The 12191-nt window shown below is 35.7% G+C and overlaps 1 protein-coding gene across 2 annotated transcripts in view; it reads left to right on the top strand.

The window, feature by feature from the left end:
* The window catches only part of LOC126733299 (monooxygenase 2-like), a 65466-nt gene that overhangs the window by 48827 nt on the left and 4448 nt on the right, over window positions 1-12191 (top strand). The gene's annotated exons all lie outside the window — the stretch shown is intronic.

Below are 12191 nucleotides of genomic sequence, written 5' to 3'. Positions count from 1 at the left end.
GTCGAATCTCAGTTTGACCGGTCAAATAAAATTTGTCATCAATACTCGACTACGTTAGTATCGGGTTTCATAATTAGTATTTGCTTCATTGATTCCACCCGAGTACCATGTTGAAAACAGGGTTGGGCATCAATTGTCGTCGTGTTGGTTGATTCATTGAAGTGTAAATTGTTAATAGTCACAAATACTCGACAAGTGTGTGGGACAATACATTAAAATGTGTTCCAATTTAGTTAAAAAACTTGTAGAATTTGGACTCCAATTTTTTTTTTTTTTTTTCTGTTTCATTTTAAGGAAAATGAAACATATCCGAAGAATATCTTTCAAGTTTGTTTTGGATTAGTTTATGAATCAAATTATAGAAGAGCATCATATACACATAGGACTCTTCCGCATGTCTGCATATTGTACACTGACAATGAAAGTAAGATGAAATTTTACTAATATAATCAACAAACTTCAAGAAAATAAGGGCTAGCTATGTTAATGAAAAATGTTAAAATTGCTACAATTTGTTAAAAAAAGCTTATAAAATATAAATTAACATAAGTAAGACTCAGGTCTACTTATTATCTTTAAGATTTCATGTAGACTCTCATTTTCATCACATGGAGAAGAGAATCATCTGCATTTTCTAATAAAGTTTGCTAAAATTAAACTTCTTGAATTCAAATTTTCATCCATTGTCATAATATTGCATTCGTCTAAAGTTGCCTTTGTTCAAATATGTAGATACATAGATACATAAATATAGAAATGAACTTTTCCATTGCATATGAAAATATACACCCTTTGCAATGGATTTTGGTACCTAACTCGAAGCTTACTCAAACATGCACAGATAGGACCTAAGATGTTTAAGTAGCTTGTTTGCACTTACAAAATATGTTTAAAAAGATTCTATAAGCTCAAATCAGCTGTCCAGAAAAATCTGTCCAAATTGTCATATATGCTCTCCAAAAATATGTCAAAGTCTTCTATGTCCAAAAAATCTTGTCACTGTTTTGTCCACTAGCTGTTATAACTGTTCCTCTTTGTTGTCCAACTACCGTGCAAAAAACAAGGAAAACAACCAAATATGCTGGTTTTCAAAGTAGATCTATAGTAGGAGCTACTGAAGCCTGCAAAATATGCCACCAAATATGAATTAGTAAATGAAAGAAAACAACAAAAATTGCACAATAAGAGGGAAATCGCGGGTCAAGGGAAAAAATTTACAGAAAGGAAGGTTTTATTATTTTATTTTTGGTATTAATAATCAGTTTTTGCCTATTAATAAAATTTGTTCCAAGAGTAAGCTGTCTCCCCTGTCAATAATCTGATGCAAATGCCTTTCTTTCCCTCTCAAGAGTACAACGAAGGCCAAAAAGGCACATACTAGACTGCAAGTGTGATAATATATAAGGCTCCTAAATGTTGCCAGCCATGTCCTTTAACCTTGATGCATAGTATAAAATAATAGAGTTAAAGGGCAAGCATAACTACAGGACATTTCCTCTTGAATATATAGGGCACTTTTATAATGTAAAGAGAATATTACTTTACAAGTGAACTTGTTTGAAACTTTCAAAGACCGAATACTAAAATTAATGCTTATTTGATACTATAGCTAGATTGTCATCATATTTATAAGCCTTAAAGTTCTGCTTCAAAATTCACAACTCACTGCTTGATAGACATTAACGCTAATCCACATAGCTAACTAAAAATGAGACAAAGTTACTTGAAGTAATGCATGTATGCAATCCACTATTAGTAAACTCACTTCAAAGTCATACTTGAGAAATATTATTACTAAAAACATATCACTCATTCTCTATCTAGACCTAGAGTTCCATAATACAAAGTACATCTTTAACTCCATTTTCATTTTGAAACAAGATGCACAGACATGCCACTTGAAAAAGTATCAAAATAACAAGTTTCCAAATCATTGTAACTAAACCAAATACAAACATGGTCAGGTTGAAGTATAAACAGCACTTAGGTGTCATCTTTTGCAGTCATGTCAATCACTTTCTTGCAAATCAAACAAAGTTTAAAGCAAGGAAGAAAATTTGCATACTGCAACTATCTCTTTCTAATGCAATAATTTTAGATCTTGCATTACTTTTTTTTCCCTCTCTCTTTTCCCCCTTCAATTATCAAAATGCTTACAAATTACACCTAATTGACCCACCCACAACCCTCTTATCCCTTTCAATTCTCTCTTCTTTTCCAATGAAAATCCATTGTATATTCATAAATTTTTCCCAATTACTGTATTGTCTATCACCATCACCATGCCCTTCTTACACTCCCAAACCTAGTCTGCATCAATCTACTTTGTTTGTTGTTCCAAGGAATTTAATTAATCAAATAAGTATAAAACTCCCTTTTAAGCAAATACTACTTACTATCTTACATGTGGCTATTACTCAGACTGCTTTATTTTTAGTCATACAGTGCTACTTGATCTTATCTTCTCTATGGATTTAATTAAACCTTCAATTACTACTATCTTACCTTTGGCCTTTTCATCAATACTACATCTACATGGTGAATTGAGATAATAAGCAAGGAATTGTCTCTGTGTTTTTTCATTTACTTTACTGGTAATTAGATTGTGACTGATTGGGGAATCGATTACTTTCCTACCAGATCCTTCACATATTTTATGTATTCACACTTTGCCACCACCTTTCACATAAATAGTGATATGAAAAGTATAGTTTAAAGTTAGAAACAAAGACTTGTCTGTTTAAAAATGATCTAACATTGCATGTGATGTGAAATGGTGTTACATACATATAGTTTTCAACAAGATGATGTTTGAGTATTCCACTTCCCACATTCCCTGACATGAATCATTCAGGATTCTTAACCCCTTGTGAAACTTTTTTGCTTTTTACATGACTAATTTGCAAGTACTTTCATTTGCTTATTATGACACTTATTTATTTATTTATTTTTAATTTCTTAGCCTTCTGAGTTCTTGATAAAGATGACAAGCTCGTCTGTTGAGTTAGCAAAACATGCAAACTCTAGGCATCATGTGAGAGAGAACAGTGAATATACAAGACTGGTCATATCAAATGAACTGCATTCAGTGGACTTACGTATATATAGAGGGAGGAGAGAGAAATTCAGTTGCTTAAGGGTAACAAGTTCCTTTTATATGTTCTAAAATCCCAACTGTCAAATTTTATGTTGTTTTCTTCTTCTTCTTTTTTGCTTGTGATTTGTAATTATCGAAAAATGAACCTCAAAAACTAAAATAGATTAAAAAGTCCAGATATTGGGCAAGGTTTTACCTCCATATGCTCCACATCATCAACAGCTCAATGATCTTTTTGCTTCCTCACAGCTGCCTTGGCCGGTCTCGTCCTACCTGAAATTCAAAGCAGAGCACATTACTTGAATGCACGCATTTGCTAACAACCAAAGTAGAGTTTAAAGAGAGGGATCGCACGTTCCCTAAGGCCACAATGATGTTGAAAGGAGCTATATAGCTTCTCTCTTACTCATCCACTAAATAGACCAAAGCAAAATGTGTGTTTAGGGGTCAACACTCAATAGGCTACATAATTATGTAGATTCTGTAAGGATTTTGTGGAATGAAAAAAGAAAAACTAGTAAGAAAAATTCTATAGCAATGATTGATCACCCTTGACACCACTAATAAGCTAGGTGATGAATTGGGTTGCCATCTAATGTCACATGACTACTTCAAATTCTACAACCACAAATAATGCTGGTGAATACATGATTAACTGCACTGCAACAATGGCAACAATAATACACTACTATAGAGGATATACTTAAGACTCTTGGATTATGCGTTTGATGATGAAGCCTTTGAAATATCTACCAAGTGGGGTGAGTAATAGTTGATGAACCCACAAATAGCAATAATGTCATTATCAAAAAATGTTTGATCTGAGTATGATCTTTCGTTAAAGCGAACAACATTATATGCAAGTCTTGTGACATTCTATTAAGGTTAATGATAAAAGGTTTACATAGCATGAAGGTGTACTGGCTAAATAAGAAAATCTAATGCAAACTCTTCATTTTGATTATTAATCTGAACATTCTAATTAACAAATAGCAGTTAAGAAAGATGCCTTCCTAGCTGTGCAAATCATTACATTATCATTCTAAAGATAGAAGACTAGGACAAAAATCTGCGAAGGTAGACATAGGAATAAATCATAACAAAAATCTTTTATAATTATGCTTTGTCTGTGGATTTCATAAATATTTCCATAAATCATGGTATTTACCGTCACCGGTCCCACAACCAGGGGGATGTATGTTAGTGCGGAGTGATCTTCGCAAACCATGTACCAGCACAATATTTTCACTCTGTATCTGTTCGATCTGTGCAGCCGATTTGTCGGGGTTAGGGAGTAAAGGGTCCTGTGTGGGCTCAGCCTGAACTACAGGTGGGGTCGGTCAGCCTGGTGTGAGTACAAATATACAGCCACAGTCGTGGGCAGAGCCAGTGAACAATGGGGGAGACAGCCAAGTGGGTGGTGGGGACCGAGGGCTAGCTTGAGCATTAGATGGCCTTTGAGCAGTGTCAGGCATGCATCGCGATGACCCGATGCCATCCATGTACATGCCCCAATCACCCTCGAACGCCTCATCATCTGTAGAAAAACAATTATGAAAGTTTATATTCTGTTAATTTGATAAGCATATGGAAAACAATTGTGACATGTGAAATGCACCTTCAAAATTGATTCAATTTCCATAAACTTGATTCAATTTTTGAATTTTCTCATGGCAGATTCTTTCATTTTTGAATTTCCATAAACTTGATTCATTTTTGAATTTGATAAGCATACTTGATTTACTATAACCTAAAGTTCTCTGACTTACACTTACTCCATATTGAAAAAAAAAATAAAAACTAAGTCAAATGCTAAGAAACATTCAACATGTAAACCTTGCCTACCCTCTTTTCAGCCATTGAAATTTGTGAAATCAGCAGAATGAGATATCATGTGTGGCTGTGATGAAAATATACTTCGCTACTTAAATATTTATCTAAATAAATTACAACTAAAAGTACTAGAATTGGAAGTCAGTAAGAGTGGGAGGTATTAGAGGTGGAAGTTACCCAACTCATCCTTATCCTCACAACAGCGTACGGGCGTAGGCACAGGCCCACGACCACCTCTACGACCTCCAGCGCCTCCACGCCCTGCCAACCTACCACCTCGACCGCCACAACCTGTGGCCTGTGTGCTCGCCTCACTCTGTACACGCGCGTTCTCCAATGCCGCTCGACTTAACTCTCCGACAACATCTAGCGTATGTAGCAGGTGGTTGAACATTTGGGAACCTGGTTCGCATTGCAATAGTGCTGTAACATTGGACTCAACCTATGAAATAAAGTAGTCGCGTTAAAACTTTTCTACTGTAACATTCATGACCGATTTGGAAACAGATTATACATGATGAGCTTATTCATATACACCGATGCTATTGAAATGGCACACCATCGCATATTGGTTGTGAAAAATGCATATCTAGTGGCAAGAAATGAAATGTTCTCTACAATAAATGTCAAAATATTGATTCAATGGCTCCACAAGACTTAATTTTTAGAATGCATGCAGCAACACACATATATTGTCAATCCAAAAAAGAAGCATCAAATTGTTGCCTTACCAAGATGTCCCAATACGCCGACTCTTGCGTAATGTACCGCCTGGTCATCCTTTGGTACGACTCCATGTAAGCAACAAGGTACGTTGTGTCCCCATCCAATGTCGGTGCGCCAGCAAGATGTTCCCCTCTATGGGCTCATCGGTCAATGTAAACAGCATGTTCTTGCACCTAATCCTTCTCTAGTTTACCCTGGAGGGAGATTTTGTGGAGATCAACCGACGTATCCACAAAATCCGGCGACGCTTGCTTCATCCCAAACTGACGAAAGACACATTTGGGATGATGATCCTCTACTATCCAAAAATAGATCAATGGCACAATGGCCCTTCATATATGTCGGCCGGTAGTGCAATATAGGGGCAACAAGTCTACAACATCCCTATACGGCTCCCAAACAACCTGGATAAACAATCAACAAACAAACAAATCAAATATGTTATTAACTATACACATGCAGTAGTCAACAATTTACCAAGTAAAAAACAAAACTAAAGAGAACTATATCCTCATGACATGAAGAGGTAGATGACTTGGTCTACCCGTATACTCGACAGTGATGCACGATACGCAGCTAGCACATGTGTGGCATGCTTTGTCGTGCTCTTCAAACCCTTCCATCTAGTAAACATACAGTTTCGGACAATGGTATCGAGTTAATATCAAACAACAATGCTACCATAAGAGTAAAATGCTTAGCAAAAGACATTTCACTTATATATATGTTATTTTGCTCAATAGGAGCAAAACCCTAGAATCAACTACAGCCAATGCTATCCATGTTCCTTCACCATGTAGAAGGAGAAGGAAAGGAAGGTACCAAGCTAGTAAACCACCATTCACCATTGACATGGCAAGACAAGATCTTCAATGCAAGTGAACATGAAGATCCAAGTGGTCCAAATCCCATTTTCAATAGGTAAGTAATTAAGCAAAACAAAGAAAAAGAAGAAGAGGTAAAAAAATAGTCGCTTAATCCATCTTTGTGGTTTGTAATTTTTCTTATCCATTTTATATACAATTAACTAGGGCTACTACAATAGTGAATGGCTTTGGTGTCTCTAGTTGCTAAAGAGCTGTTTAGGTTTTTAAGAATGAGGCCATTTATTATATGATATCAGAGTAATCGGATTGCCTAAATGTGGAACCCACATTTATTATTGACCTTTGTACTTCTGGATGTTCTATAAAATGTGAGTATTCAATGGTTAACCAAAATGTGCCCCTGGATTTATTTCTGATTTAATTACTACAGAAAATATGAGTTTGGATCTCTGTGTTAAGTGGCCATTCAACAATTAACTTCGTTGATTTGTGGTGCCCCTTACGCACGTGTCCTGCTTCCGGGGTGGTGGTCTTTGTTGTTTTTTAATTAAATATTTACTTATCAAAAAAAGAAAAGAAATAACATATATAAGTGAAATAACATGTACTGAAAGCTGAAACAACGAAAGTTACATTACATGACATGTAAGATAAAACTTATAAAGTCTTGCTGTAATAATAGTGTTTGTTTTTCCTGTTATTGGTAAGTTGCACATGCGGGCCTTAAATCCACAACTTTACCATCTACCATGTTGAGGTAGAACTTATTCACTTGCTATAATAATAGAATACAAAGATTCAGTCAAAACAATTGAAGCTTTTTATTTATTTATTTATTTAGGGTTGTGGGGGGGGCAAGTTCAGTTGTAAACTTGACTTTGAATGTATCTTACTAGTTGTTTTAACTATAGTTAAAAGGTTTTTGACAAGACTTAAGAGTTGATATAAAAGCCACAAAATAATTGCAATATTTGTCACCTTGTGCACTAACATGGTAGAGCGTTCTGCTTGATATACCACCATCTCAAGAAGGCATGGCTTTTTTTCTTGTTTAAACACCTACCATTTGTCTACAACTGCTTTCAAATCTAAGTTACTTTATTTTAGATCTATTTTTCTTATTGCAATTAATTCAGTTATTACAACTTCTTGTCCTATTGGGCAACACTTGACTTTCATGCTTATTCTTTTTATTTTTTTCTTTGAGCTGATGAACAATCAATTGCATATATATATATATATATATATATTAGCTTTTAGAATTTCTCTAATTGATACTTATTAAGTTTATATATATATATATATATATTACATTTCTTGGCTCCCAGTTATGCCAAGCAGTAATAACCTTGTGTCTTTACTTTTGTAGTAAACATATTTGCCTTTTCCTTTCTAAAGGATATCATTTTCTGTCTTTAATTTTATTTGGTATGTCTTGTAGTCGTATCTACTCTGTTCAACTTTGTGAGGATGTTTATACGAGCACATGAGGAAAACTGCAAGCAAATTGAGCTTGAAAAAAAGAGAGTGCAGAAGGAGGAAGACGAGAAATTGAAGTTAAATGCACCCAAAAAAGGGCCTTTACACTGGATGCAGACTGCCATCAAGAGTGGCAACGTCAAATGATCAAGTGTTACAAAAATTACATTCTGATGAGCAACACAAGATAATGTAATTGCCCCATGGATGAAAAAACCCTAAAAAGGACTGAGAAAACAAACCACAACTGGTAGCACTGATGTTGATGACATGGAGATTTTTTAATCTGAATGGTAAGGAGGATAAGCAGTTAATGAAATGTAGCTGGTGCATGGCTGGGAGATAGCAATTAATGATAAGTAGTAAGCCTTTTACACCCTTTCAAGTTTTGGAACTTATTTCACTTTATGAATATTGAGATTTATGTTTGTTTTATTTTTGAAAATGGTTTGTTGTTTTTGGAGTAGTTGTGCTGGAGTTGAAGGAGTCATGTTCGATGAGCTACTTTTATGATGCTCTTTAAGAATTATGTAGTGTAAATCTGTTATCATCATTTTTCACTGTGCATATATTTTTTGATTGATAAGGATGTAAATGTTGATATATATATATATATATATATATACACACACACACATAGATAGTACATAAAGATGCACTTGTATCAATTACTAGATGAGAGTCCATTCTCATACCTATTCCTCATTCATTTTTGTAACAGCACCGAAAGAAGAAAAGACAAAAATCTTTTTTTATCAGTATAATGGGAAAAGACAAGAAGAAAATAAATAAATGGTTGTTATTTTTGGGCAAAGCCCAAAGAAAACGTCAAAAATCAAAAAGTCAAGAACATAGCTTGAATTTTATGCGTGTGTTTTGATACACAATTCTCTTGACTGTCCCTTTTGTTTGACTTAAGGTTCAAGTAAATATTGCCCCATGATGCGCCAATTATGTTACTAGGCTACAAGCTAGGATATCTTGACAAAATGATCGAAAATAACAGATTTACTAATGTAAGCAGTATTTTTCCAGAATTATATTATATTAAAAATTATAATATATTTTTCACAAAATAAAGAAAATCATATGTCAATCAAAACCTATCGTGTGCTAAACGAGATTAGTGCCTACATGGATTTATTATTAAAGTCAACTAAAGACACATGCACGGTGAATGACAAATGGCATGATAATTGTATCAAAGTAATCAAATAACATACCTCCTGGCGAGGGGACCTGCCTCCACCGGTGGTTGTGGCAACCTCATAACAGGGCATATAAGTGGGAACCTCGAATACGCACATAGCTGCACCAACATAAGTGCTCCTCCAAACTGCTTCACCTTCATCTCTGATGCCTTGCATAGGTGCCTGTACAACCAGGCTAATGCTCCACTGCCCCAACTGTACTTCTTCGCATCGCTAATTGGGTTCAAGAACTGAAGACGCATCACCAACACTCGGTCTACCGACTTGTCCATAAACAGAATCGACCACAACCACACCAGTATGTGATAGCACGCATGTTGCTGCACTACCTCATCAATAGCATCTGTAGGTAGGGGACCTCTAAACTGTTCCTTCAACCAGCTGACTCTTATCCTCGCCCCAACAAGGATAAACTTGTTCTCATGGGGATGCGGTACGGGGTCTGGAGGACGATGACCCAGTAACTCACGAAACAACGCAGGCCAACCCAACTTCACACCCCCAGTCACCAGCAACCCATCAACAGGAATCCCAAGCATCACCTCAATGTCTTGCAAGGTGATAGCCATCTCTCCGTGTGGTAAATGGAACGTGTGCATCTCCAGACGCCAACGCTCGACTAGTGCTGTGATCCATGCGTGATCAAGTTCCATGTTTGGAACCTTAAATAACCCTTCCAAACCCGCCTCAGCTACATAATGGGCAATCCGTGGGTCTAGCCCATGTCGAGGTAACTTGCAAGATCGACGTCTGCACTTTAGCACGCTTGGCACTACTTGCACACGAAAGAGTGTTGTCTTAGGACAATGCACACAAAATAACTATAAGAATGCTATGTAATAATAATATGCAAGAAACAGTAGGTTCATCTCTAGTTACGAACATTTTGCAATATGTTAGTTAAGATGTTAACTGGTTATTCACTCAGCTCAATAGTAGATAGGATCAACTCAAGATCAATGACATTGTTTAAAATTAGCATTATGTTTCGGAAAATAATGGCAGTGGGTTCATTTTAATTGATTACTATAACTTTTAAATGAGATCTACTAATACTAAATATACCTTTTCATTAGCCACTACTGATGTTTAATATTTTTTTAGCATTAGTAGTTTCGCGATCATTTTCTCTTTGGATTAAATAAAATTCTGCCTAAACCAAAACAGTAATGATACCATTTCCAACTTCTTTTTTCAAATAATCAAAGAACCCTACAGAAAGAAAAATTAATGACTTCGACACGTTTGAAGTTCAGTACAACTACGTACCTAACCGACGACAGGCGTCTCCCATAGCGCCATGGATCGATGAGCCAACTACTGCGTCAACTATGTACCATCCACAGGTCCAGGATCCATATTTGGATGTTGCTGCATATTTGACACGCATGCAATCTAGTTAATAAACCATTGATCGCAGGCAAACATTAACAATACAGCTAGGACTTGCAATTATAAACATTCATAATTTCCAATACACCCAGGTCTTGCAAAAAACAATAGAATTTGCATATTAACTATGAAAGTATCATAACAGCTAACATGCAACTTTAGATAGAAAACATGCATGAGGTTAATGAGGTTCAAATCTGGCATAACAGAATTTCCATCAAAACCAATCACCATGAAATTTGGAGGGGAAACTTACTATAGAAATTATGTTTTTAAATTGTCAAGACCATTACGTATATGAAGAAGATAGACATACTTCAGATTCAGGTAAAAGATAAAAACTCAGGTTGAATTCTCCCATATCAACACCAAGACTAAACTAAAACCAATAAGTATGTGGAAAAATTATTGAGTCTCTAGTCAGTTTATTATAAGTATGTGGAAAAATTATGTTTTAAAGCTCCTATTTTAAGAGAACAAATTAGACCCACAATCCATATTAAAGCCCAAATACAGTATAGTTCCAGCGTAAAGATTAGATTTTTTTTTGTTTTTTTAACTTTCTGTTGAAATAAACTATATGAATTAAAAAACAATTTTCCCTAATACATGCCAACTGTATTTTACATGAATTTGTGCCCTACTTACGCATCAAAACCCAGTTCAAAACCAAACCCAACAAAGCTCAAACAGCAACAATAATAATGAATAGAGAAAAATCTAATAGAGCAAAACTGAAGAACCCACACTCAAATCAGAGTACATGCACAAGCCACACTTAACTCAGATTAAATGCAAGGGGAAAAAAATTGAACTCAGCAATGATGAAATTACCTTAATACGTTTCTAATCCTTTAACTCTGAAGATGGATTAGGTTGACCTTCTGCTATGGTGAGGGTTATGGTGAGCGTTTTGGGTGTGGGTTTGCGTTGCGCTTCGGCCTACGGGTAGAAATGGGTAGAAATAAGAGAACTTCAAAATGCGAACTTTGCTTTCTCTATTCTGAACAAATTGAGGGTGGGAGACAACGGATTGAGGGTGGGGATTGAGGGTGGGAGACAGAATGGATTAAGGGTGGCAACTAATCAGATCGAGAGAAGGAGACAAACTGTTTTGGAGATTGTACATTCAAAATTTACTCTGCACATAACTCGGTTTCCCCACTGCTGAGTTACAAATAGTAACGTGGGAATATTTTATTGCCCAAAAGCCAAGTTGGACTACCAGTGTCGCAGGAACCTGCCTATAACTCGGCATTAGCATAACCGAGTACTTTAAGTAACTCGATTTTAGTGTCATCGAGTACCAAAACAGGGGCACGCCCCTATATAATTTGCAAATAGGGGTATATTGCCAAATATTTTGCCAAACAATGGCTAAAGGCTAGATTCTCCCAGCATATGTAGTCAAAACAACAAATGGTTTTTTTTTTTTCTTTTTTTTTTTTTTGAGCAGAAAAAATACCAAATGGTTGACGTACAGTTTTAGTGAACAATTTGCCATTCGGTTCCGCTCGCCGTGAACGAATGTAGTGAAATAACCAAAAAAAAACAAAAAACAAAAAGGAGAGGTTGCTCACACGTGCAGCCTCTCCTTTGTTTTGAATATCTAAACCAAAGTTTTTC

The sequence above is a fragment of the Quercus robur genome, chromosome 6 (genome assembly GCF_932294415.1).
Source record: "Quercus robur chromosome 6, dhQueRobu3.1, whole genome shotgun sequence".
NCBI lineage: Eukaryota > Viridiplantae > Streptophyta > Magnoliopsida > Fagales > Fagaceae > Quercus > Quercus robur.
This window is presented reverse-complemented; position numbering and strand designations above follow the sequence as displayed.